An 11,107-nucleotide genomic window follows, 5' to 3' on the forward strand; every position below is an offset into this window, starting at 1 on the left:
AAACCCACTAAGTAACTAGGAATATCAACCTAGTTAATTATGTGGTTTGAAAACAATAAAGAAAACTTGGTTTATAATCCTTTTGATAACTTTTAAAACTTGAGGGACTAAAAGTGTTAAATGAGAAAATAGTTTTAATTTAATAAAAATCAAAACACCAAAACACACACTCATGTGTGTGTTCTGGTCGTGATTTACACAGGAGCCAAGAAGGGTTCTTTTCAAAACCCTAAACTCACTAAAATCCATCAAAATCTAAGGGAAATCGAGTTGGAAATTAGGGCTTTAACTAAATTCATGACCAACCATGCTAGGAGATCACAAGGTATGTTGAATTTTATCATTTGGTGATATCTTGAAATTTGGATAAACATTCATGAACGAAATTCTTGTGTGCATGATGAATATTATAGTTGAATTGATATGAGTATGAGTCTAGGAACAAACCCTAGATGAGAACTTGATGAATTAGTGTCATAAATTAGAGATTGAATGATTACCCATATATGTGTTAAGTGGATTTTTATGATATTATGATGAACACTTGAAAAGTGATGGTAAATCTGAGAAAAATTGATGATGAGATATAAGTTCTAGATGTGCTTAATGCACACAAGACATAGAGGTTTGATTTTGATGTTAAAATTTGGTTAATGGTTAACCATGAATTGGATAATAGATGCGTATGAATCTCGCCTACAAGGTGCTCGTTAAAATTCCTAAGTGAAATCGTGTTGTCTACTAGTTTGTATGTAGAGCTTGATTTGATGATTTCATGAGTAGTGGGTTTATGACAAATCTTTGATATGTATGAAATTAAACATGATGGTATATGAGAATCACCATAATAGAAGTTGAATATATGTTAATTTTAGTTCTAGTTCTCAAATTGACAAAGATGAAGTTGAGAAGATGATAAAATTAGGATTCATATGATGACTTCTTGAAATAGATGATGTTTTTGACATCTCTTAGCCTACACTCATTGTGTTATAGGTTTCTAACCATTAACAAATAGTTTAATAAGGGTTTTAGCCATGGAAAAGTGTTGCATTTGATGATTTGGGTCGAATTCGAAAGAACCCTAAACATGATTTCCGTAGCTTTTTATATGGATTTTTACTAATCTTAAAAAAATCATATAAAATCAACCGTTTATCCGTTTCGGGTGTTCCATACCTTTTCGGAAAGCTTATGAAGTAAATTTTTACTGTTTTCAATCATAAGAAACAAATGTGGTTGTTAAATAGGTCAAAAAGGCGAATTAAAACTGCTGTTCAGAACTTGAAAGCTGTTAAAAAAAATGAAAATATAGTTGCTGAGCTGATTTTATAAAAATCATATAAAATCATAGAAAATTCGTTAGAAGGTGTACCTTATATGTTTGCGAAGGTATTGGGGTGTTCTACGATCCATCTTTGAACATGTTGATCTAATTCAGATTTTAAACGGGTCAAAATGGTCAATTACAGCAGCTAAATAGAAAATCGCTGCACATAAATAATGTTTTTATTAACCAAGAAAAAGACATAGGATTGTATATACTTGCTTTAGGCATGAAGTATTGATTGTTGGGAACAAATGGCACTTTATGTGACATGCTTAAAGTGTTTAAAATCACTTACTAACTAGTTGTATAAGTAACTTCACTAACGGGTCAAACGGTTAGTGAATGAGAAGAATCATGGTATGAAACTAATTGTTGAATATATGGCATGTTTTGATTGATAAGTGTGTAAAAAAAAAAGGGTCCATAGGGTGTTGGCCATTATATAGAATGACCAATCTAACCATCTTATGGATGTTATGATATAGTTGACTCTAAACAAGCTAGGTGGGAGCTTGGAAAGGAACGGGTCAAACGGATCATGGATGCGAAGAATGTTTGCGCGAACGCGAGGTAAGTAAAGCTTACACCCATTTGTAGTAAACGTATGTATTTTATAGATGATAAATGTGACAACCGATTACATTCGAAATTGAAGTTCCAACACTAAGCGATATGAGTCGGAACGAATAAAAATGATCAAAACCACGGTTAATGGTAAAATGGACAAAAGGGTAATTTAGTCGTGAATCGACTAAGAATTTATAAGATTTCTTTAAGGTTACCTTATAGCGAAATTAGTAATGGGAAAAAGGGTAAATTAGTCACATGTTGACTATATGTAAGTTGGGATTAAAAAGGATACCCATGGTGTAAGCCATAACGAGTTAGATACGTAAGAAGAATGATCTTGTAGTTAAAACTTGAAATGGGTCGAATGTGTGAATGGGATATTAAAAGCCATGTTTTGACATAAGTATACATGTTTGGTCATAAATACCAAATGGGTCAAATGGTGGTGATGACACCATTTGACAATATCGACTAATGTTTGGTTGTTAAGTTAAATGTTCACAGGAGTGAACGGGAAGTGGATTATTGCGTTGCTATAAAGTAGCGGCTAGTAAAAGAAAGGTACAAAACGGGTCTATATGTTGACTCAAGCCAGGTACGCATTAATTAGATCATGGCGATATGCGTAGTTGAATTTTAGAATATAAGTTACTATGAAATATAGCGATGATATCGCTACATTGAATATTTGGTCAAAAGATGGTTAGAACTCGTTGGTAGTCGTCAAAAAGGAAGAAATTCCGTAGACGAGCCAAACGGGTCGAATAATCAAGTAAGGCATGGTTATTGTTTCAGATTATGATGGTTTGATGGTTGATTTTGAATATTTTATAACATATTAGAAATATGAGGTTTTAATGAATTAGTATCATAGAAAACTGAAAAACCGAGAGTCGGGTCTTGGAGTAATGATCAAACAAAACAAAACCTGACATTCCAGGTACTACCGTAAATTACGGTAGAACCGTAATTTACGGTGGTTGTGATATGGTTTACGGAGCAGATCTCCTGGTTTACGGTGACCAGACATTTCCAGGTCTCACCGTAAATTACGGTGATACCGTAATTTACGGTGGATTCAGAATCACTTTTTATATTTTTATTATTTCTAATGTGGCATTAAGCCTTGGGATTATATTATTATATAACAACGTCAAAACTAATGATTTTAACGGTTTTGATCATAGGTGAATGCCAAGAGTGCCCGGATGAAGGTCAAGCTCGATGAGGAACCGAACACAATAAAATCTAACACTCGGGATTAAAGCTTCCGCACGGCGTTACGCCATATCTTTTAAACGACGAACTTATTTATATTACGTTGAAAACTTTTAAGTTGTAAGAGTTTTAGATTACTTGTATTTTCTAAGAATACTTAATCGCAACCTCATGTTTATTTTCGTTATTTATACGAAAACCTTAAAAATTATAACATGGGTGTTACAAGTTGGTATCAGAGCCTTGGTTTAAGAGATTCAAGTATGGCGGGAAAGCTATGCTTGGACTTAAACCTTATGCTCTTAATAAAGAATTGGTGTTCGGTTCGAGGCTTGATCGCAAATCCGGTAAGTACATGTATGTTAATGGTTTAGTATGATTAAAGTTTTGTGAACAACACATAGGGTTATCGTGTAATACACGTTACCCCAATGAAAATGACTGGTATAGTTAACGAAATCACGTGTGTTGACACGTATAGTAAAAAGTCTTGTACTACAATACAGGCGTTTATTAATGTCGAAATTACTAACTTTTGTAAATGTTTAGTTGAAGGATATTTGCACCTGAAGATGGAGAGAGGGTAACAAGTGATGGACATGACGGTGAAACGATCCGAGGTATGACGAGCAGAGCATACTCATCAAGGATCGAAATCGCGTAATGATCGCGAACAAGGATAAAGGCATGGAAGGCCCGTTAGGGCAAGCATTACCAGGTGCACGTCTTAAATTATCGCACAAATAGTAATATGCAACAAACAAGTAGAGAATAACGGTTGCATATATATGGTAAAACTTAGAAAAAACCTGAATAGGATATCTATTCAGGATGAGGTTTCCAAGAGTAAATAAGTAGAAAGAAGTGTTATTCACAATAATGAATAACAAAATAATAACAGGATTAAATTATATAAAAACTTGGACGGAAGTAATTATCCAAGTGTGTAATTCTCAATATAATGCTATTGAGAAAAGTAGCGATCACAATAACGAATGTGATTATATAATAGTTCGATAGAAAGGAAAACATTCTATATGTTCAAATGTAAAACTAGTAAAACTAACGATTGTTGTTTTGCAATTAAATAAAGTTTTCCTAAATAAAAATCAGAGATATGAAATAAATAGAGGCGTTACTTACATAGGGCGTGATGTGAAAACTATAAAAAGGTCATGTGTGTCATGTGTTAATCGCTTACTCTGGCCAAGTAAGTAGTGGCATATGATATCATGAACTTCTTGTAGTGGACGCATTTACGTCCGATGTAGTAAGGGTGGGGTGAATGGGCTAACTTAAATGGTACCCAAATGAATCAAATAAGTAAGATTTTTGATAGTAAACGTAAACGTAAGTCGGATGACGGAAGCGTATTACGTAAGAATAACGAGCCCGAGAGAAGGGACAAGGATCAAGTAAAAAAAAAAATACAGACCGACCAATAGGAATGCTAAGGCATAGGGATAAAAGTTTGACTGTCACAAGTGATGAAATTCACATGGACAAGTCAAACGAAGTGAATAAAGAATAAAGGACTTGATTGAATAAAAGCGATGGATCTCGCTAAGACGACCAAATAAATTAAAATAACGTCTAAAACCATATAAGAATGGTTACTTGAAAATGATTACGGTAAAGATACCCGATGAATGGGTAGGATTTGGAAAGAATGCGTAAACCAAGAGACGGGAACGCGAGATAGAAGGTCAAAAGACTCGGAATATGAGTCATGACTAAAAGACAATGAGAATTTGCAAACAGAAATGTTAATAACTGCGCTCAACTATTTTAAAGTTGAACGGGTCGAATAAAGAATGGAGTTTGATGTTCACAAGTGATGAAATTTCACACGAACAAGTCAAACGAGATAAATAAGGTATAAAAACTTAGTAGTGCAAGTAAGCGCAAACTGAATAATGGAAGCGCGAAACATTAATGAACCTACGTGATGGGTCATAAAGGAATATATATAGGAAAAAAAAAACACTAAGATAAAGAACCCGGGTAATGGGTCATAAAGAAGTATAGGTAAGAACCGGGTAATGGTAAGCGTAGGACAAAGTGACGTGTAAATGACGTTAGAAGTCATAAAGTCGAAAAGATAATTCGAAAGAAAACAAATGAAGCCTTAGACTACGGTCAAGGTCGAATGAAATCCAAAAAGTAAAAGTAAATGATTGTAAACATAAAAAGGGTACCTTGACACCATAAATATATATACAGTTAAGTAAAGACACAAATAAAGATGATCTACGGGATCATCTTAACCTACAGGATTATAAATAGTGTTAAAGTTTACGGGACCAAAAGACCTTTGGGTCACAAATAGAAAGAAACGAATTGTAGGGGTCTCACCTTAAAAGGGTAAAAAGGTGAAAATCTAAATAAATAGCCTACGAGGCTAAGCGAAAGAACCTACGGGTCATATGGGTTAAACGTGGGAATTGGTTATAATTCCCCGCATTAAATAATAACGGAAAGGAATAGATCCTCTGAAGTAACATTTATAGAAATGAGAGAAAGATGTAAGACAAAAAGGAAACATAAACTAAAAAAAAAAAATTAATTAATTAAAAATTAGTTTTTAGTCAAAAGCAATGTTTTAACAAACATAAGTAGTATGAGGGGATTTAGAAAAATCTAAAACACACATAAGGCCAGAGATGGCAAATTAATATACCCGGATGACGAGGTATGAAGTGACGGCGACTAATTAGTCTAGTCGGTAAAACTATTCGAAGTCAAGATAGTGTCATGACAAATACCAAGCGCTTGTTAATATAGGACAAGCGCAGGATAAAACATGTTAACAAGCCTAACGCGAATGAGCGGTCAAATGACAACTTGGTCAATAAAGATAAAGGATATAAGCTAAAAATAACGGCCCGCGAGGCCTTATACACGAAAGACGTATGCGTCAATATAAATTAAAACGTTAGATCGAAAGGAACGAATGAATATCTTGAAAACGAAACTAAGTTCGTTTAGTCTAAATTAAAAGAAATACGTAAATAAGGTTTCGGGGACGAAACCTCTTTAAGGGGGGTAGACTTGTAACACCCCGAAAACGGGCTTGGTAATCAAACCACGTCAATACTAAAAGACGGGTAAAATACCGTTGGTGGTGAAAATTTACCCGGTAAATATTAGGATTTAAGTAAATAAACCTAATATTAATTAAAAGGAGAATAAATACTTTGAGAAAAATAAGTTTATAAGAAGCCCGAGTTAACGGGACTTAAAATAAAAAAAAAAGGTTATAACTCTCGAAACCCACTAAGTAACTAGGAATATCAACCTAGTTAATTATGTGGTTTGAAAACAATAAAGAAAACTTGGTTTATAATCCTTTTGATAACTTTTAAAACTTGAGGGACTAAAAGTGTTAAATGAGAAAATAGTTTTAATTTAATAAAAATCAAAACACCAAAACACACACTCATGTGTGTGTTCTGGTCGTGATTTACACAGGAGCCAAGAAGGGTTCTTTTCAAAACCCTAAACTCACTAAAATCCATCAAAATCTAAGGGAAATCGAGTTGGAAATTAGGGCTTTAACTAAATTCATGACCAACCATGCTAGGAGATCACAAGGTATGTTGAATTTTATCATTTGGTGATATCTTGAAATTTGGATAAACATTCATGAACGAAATTCTTGTGTGCATGATGAATATTATAGTTGAATTGATATGAGTATGAGTCTAGGAACAAACCCTAGATGAGAACTTGATGAATTAGTGTCATAAATTAGAGATTGAATGATTACCCATATATGTGTTAAGTGGATTTTTATGATATTATGATGAACACTTGAAAAGTGATGGTAAATCTGAGAAAAATTGATGATGAGATATAAGTTCTAGATGTGCTTAATGCACACAAGACATAGAGGTTTGATTTTGATGTTAAAACTTGGTTAATGGTTAACCATGAATTGGATAATAGATGCGTATGAATCTCGCCTACAAGGTGCTCGTTAAAATTCCTAAGTGAAATCGTGTTGTCTACTAGTTTGTATGTAGAGCTTGATTTGATGATTTCATGAGTAGTGGGTTTATGACAAATCTTTGATATGTATGAAATTAAACATGATGGTATATGAGAATCACCATAATAGAAGTTGAATATATGTTAATTTTAGTTCTAGTTCTCAAATTGACAAAGATGAAGTTGAGAAGATGATAAAATTAGGATTCATATGATGACTTCTTGAAATAGATGATGTTTTTGACATCTCTTAGCCTACACTCATTGTGTTATAGGTTTCTAACCATTAACAAATAGTTTAATAAGGGTTTTAGCCATGGAAAAGTGTTGCATTTGATGATTTGAGTCGAATTCGAAAGAACCCTAAACATGATTTCCGTAGCTTTTTATATGGATTTTTACTAATCTTAAAAAAATCATATAAAATCAACCGTTTATCCGTTTCGGGTGTTCCATACCTTTTCGGAAAGCTTATGAAGTAAATTTTTACTGTTTTCAATCATAAGAAACAAATGTGGTTGTTAAATAGGTCAAAAAGGCGAATTAAAACTGCTGTTCAGAACTTGAAAGCTGTTAAAAAAAATGAAAATATATTTGCTGAGCTGATTTTATAAAAATCATATAAAATCATAGAAAATTCGTTAGAAGGTGTACCTTATATGTTTGCGAAGGTATTGGGGTGTTCTACGATCCATCTTTGAACATGTTGATCTAATTCAGATTTTAAACGGGTCAAAATGGTCAATTACAGCAGCTAAATAGAAAATCGCTGCACATAAATAATGTTTTTATTAACCAAGAAAAAGACATAGGATTGTATATACTTGCTTTAGGCATGAAGTATTGATTGTTGGGAACAAATGGCACTTTATGTGACATGCTTAAAGTGTTTAAAATCACTTACTAACTAGTTGTATAAGTAACTTCACTAACGGGTCAAACGGTTAGTGAATGAGAAGAATCATGGTATGAAACTAATTGTTGAATATATGGCATGTTTTGATTGATAAGTGTGTAAAAAAAAAAAGGGTCCATAGGGTGTTGGCCATTATATAGAATGACCAATCTAACCATCTTATGGATGTTATGATATAGTTGACTCTAAACAAGCTAGGTGGGAGCTTGGAAAAGAACGGGTCAAACGGATCATGGATGCGAAGAATGTTTGCGCGAACGCGAGGTAAGTAAAGCTTACACCCATTTGTAGTAAACGTATGTATTTTATAGATGATAAATGTGACAACCGATTACATTCAAAATTGAAGTTCCAACACTAAGCGATATGAGTCGGAACGAATAAAAATGATCAAAACCACGGTTAATGGTAAAATGGACAAAAGGGTAATTTAGTCGTGAATCGACTAAGAATTTATAAGATTTCTTTAAGGTTACCTTATAGCGAAATTAGTAATGGGAAAAAGGGTAAATTAGTCACATGTTGACTATATGTAAGTTGGGATTAAAAAGGATACCCATGGTGTAAGCCATAACGAGTTAGATACGTAAGAAGAATGATCTTGTAGTTAAAACTTGAAATGGGTCGAATGTGTGAATGGGATATTAAAAGCCATGTTTTGACATAAGTATACATGTTTGGTCATAAATACCAAATGGGTCAAATGGTGGTGATGACACCATTTGACAATATCGACTAATGTTTGGTTGTTAAGTTAAATGTTCACAGGAGTGAACGGGAAGTGGATTATTGCGTTGCTATAAAGTAGCGGCTAGTAAAAGAAAGGTACAAAACGGGTCTATATGTTGACTCAAGCCAGGTACGCATTAATTAGATCATGGCGATATGCGTAGTTGAATTTTAGAATATAAGTTACTATGAAATATAGCGATGATATCGCTACATTGAATATTTGGTCAAAAGATGGTTAGAACTCGTTGGTAGTCGTCAAAAAGGAAGAAATTCCGTAGACGAGCCAAACGGGTCGAATAATCAAGTAAGGCATGGTTATTGTTTCAGATTATGATGGTTTGATGGTTGATTTTGAATATTTTATAACATATTAGAAATATGAGGTTTTAATGAATTAGTATCATAGAAAACTGAAAAACCGAGAGTCGGGTCTTGGAGTAATGATCAAACAAAACAAAACCTGACATTCCAGGTACTACCGTAAATTACGGTAGAACCGTAATTTACGGTGGTTGTGATATGGTTTACGGAGCAGATCTCCTGGTTTACGGTGACCAGACATTTCCAGGTCTCACCGTAAATTACGGTGATACCGTAATTTACGGTGGATTCAGAATCACTTTTTATATTTTTATTATTTCTAATGTGGCATTAAGCCTTGGGATTATATTATTATATAACAACGTCAAAACTAATGATTTTAACGGTTTTGATCATAGGTGAATGCCAAGAGTGCCCGGATGAAGGTCAAGCTCGATGAGGAACCGAACACAATAAAATCTAACACTCGGGATTAAAGCTTCCGCACGGCGTTACGCCATATCTTTTAAACGACGAACTTATTTATATTACGTTGAAAACTTTTAAGTTGTAAGAGTTTTAGATTACTTGTATTTTCTAAGAATACTTAATCGCAACCTCATGTTTATTTTCGTTATTTATACGAAAACCTTAAAAATTATAACATGGGTGTTACATGAGGTACATGAGAAATGAGCACCGTCCGTGCTAAAATGGTCGTAAATACCCTTAACGGGTCAAAATAAGATTTTAGACGAAAACGGGTAAATAATTGTGTAGAAACCCGTGTTCAGTACTTAATATGATTGACAATATTAGAATTTAAGGGTTCATGATGAATGGTGGTCAAACAAACATGTTTGTTTGATAATCACATAGTCGGGTCGAATATTGTTGAAAAGATAATAAGCTGAAGGCTTAAAAGTCTCAATTTTATTTAATCCGGATGTCAGATCTTAACTCCATATAATGGAGAATTAAATTACAAACGTGTAGGAAGAAACGGTAGGTCAAACGGATAAGCGGTTTGAAAGATACGAAAGATTTCGTGTCAATTTACGGCAAAATGGAAAGGTGGGATGCAGGTGCCACCGTAATTTACGGTGGACCTGAAATGGTTTACGGTGAAACACTCCTGATTTACGTTGGAAACAAATCAAAACAAGGACTACCGTAAATTACGGTGTCCACCGTAATTTACGGTGGACCCTGTACAAAAATGTATTTTTGATCAGTTTAGTTTCCTGGGCTTGTTTAGATACGTTTTAAATCACGTATGACTAAAGCATTTCATGTTTTTATGAAATGTAGGTACCTTGTGGAAGCCGGAAGACGATCAAGCTCAACGAAGAACCGAACACGAAACAGTTACCTGCTTCCGCACTTCGCCACATTGTAAATTTTAAACAACGAACTTCGATCACGTTATGTAGAATAAATTATAATTTGTAAAAGTTTTAAATAAACCCGCATTTATATAATATGTGTAGTCTTAACTACACATCAAATTGTGGTATTTACATATAAATTAACTAGAGTGTTACAAGTTGGTATCAGAGCCCAGGTTTAAGAGATTCAAGTATGGTGGGGAAAACCATGCTTGGACTTAAACCTTATGCTCTTAACAAAGATTGGTGTTCGGTTCGAGGCTTGATCGCAAATCCGGTAAGTACATGTATGTTAATGGTTTAGTGTGTTAAGTGTTGTAAACAACACATAGGGTTATCGTGTAATACACGTTACCCTAACTAAAATGATTGATATAGTTGACGAAAATACGCGCGTTGACGCGTATAAAAAAAAAGAGCCTTGTACTATGATACGGGCATTTAGTAAAGTTGACATTACTAACCTTGTGAATGTCTTGATTGAAGGACACTTACATTTAAAGATGGCAAAGGTTAAACAAATGCAAGATGTGATAGAGGAACAGTCCGAGGCATGACAAGAGGAACATGCCCATCAAGGGCTAAATCGCGTAACGACCGCGAACAAGGCTAATGGCAAGAGAAGCCGTTAGGGCAAGCATTATCAGGTACACGTTTTAAATT

General features: G+C 34.0%; 1 long non-coding RNA gene across 3 annotated transcripts; it reads left to right on the forward strand.

The window, feature by feature from the left end:
• LOC110865841 lies at window positions 1–9,720 on the forward strand. 3 transcript variants are annotated; one of them, XR_004861094.1, is made up of 5 exons: window positions 1–325; window positions 1,816–2,495; window positions 3,668–3,836; window positions 8,204–8,883; window positions 9,476–9,720. It is a non-coding gene; the product is annotated as an uncharacterized LOC110865841 (long non-coding RNA). The 3 variants fall into 3 exon arrangements; XR_004861093.1 differs by having other exon boundaries at window positions 1,816–3,836; XR_004861095.1 differs by having other exon boundaries at window positions 1,816–3,836; window positions 8,204–8,849.
• The last annotated feature ends 1,387 nt before the right edge of the window (window positions 9,721–11,107 follow it).

This window comes from Helianthus annuus, chromosome 6 (assembly GCF_002127325.2).
Source record: "Helianthus annuus cultivar XRQ/B chromosome 6, HanXRQr2.0-SUNRISE, whole genome shotgun sequence".
In the NCBI taxonomy this organism is placed as follows: domain Eukaryota; kingdom Viridiplantae; phylum Streptophyta; class Magnoliopsida; order Asterales; family Asteraceae; genus Helianthus; species Helianthus annuus.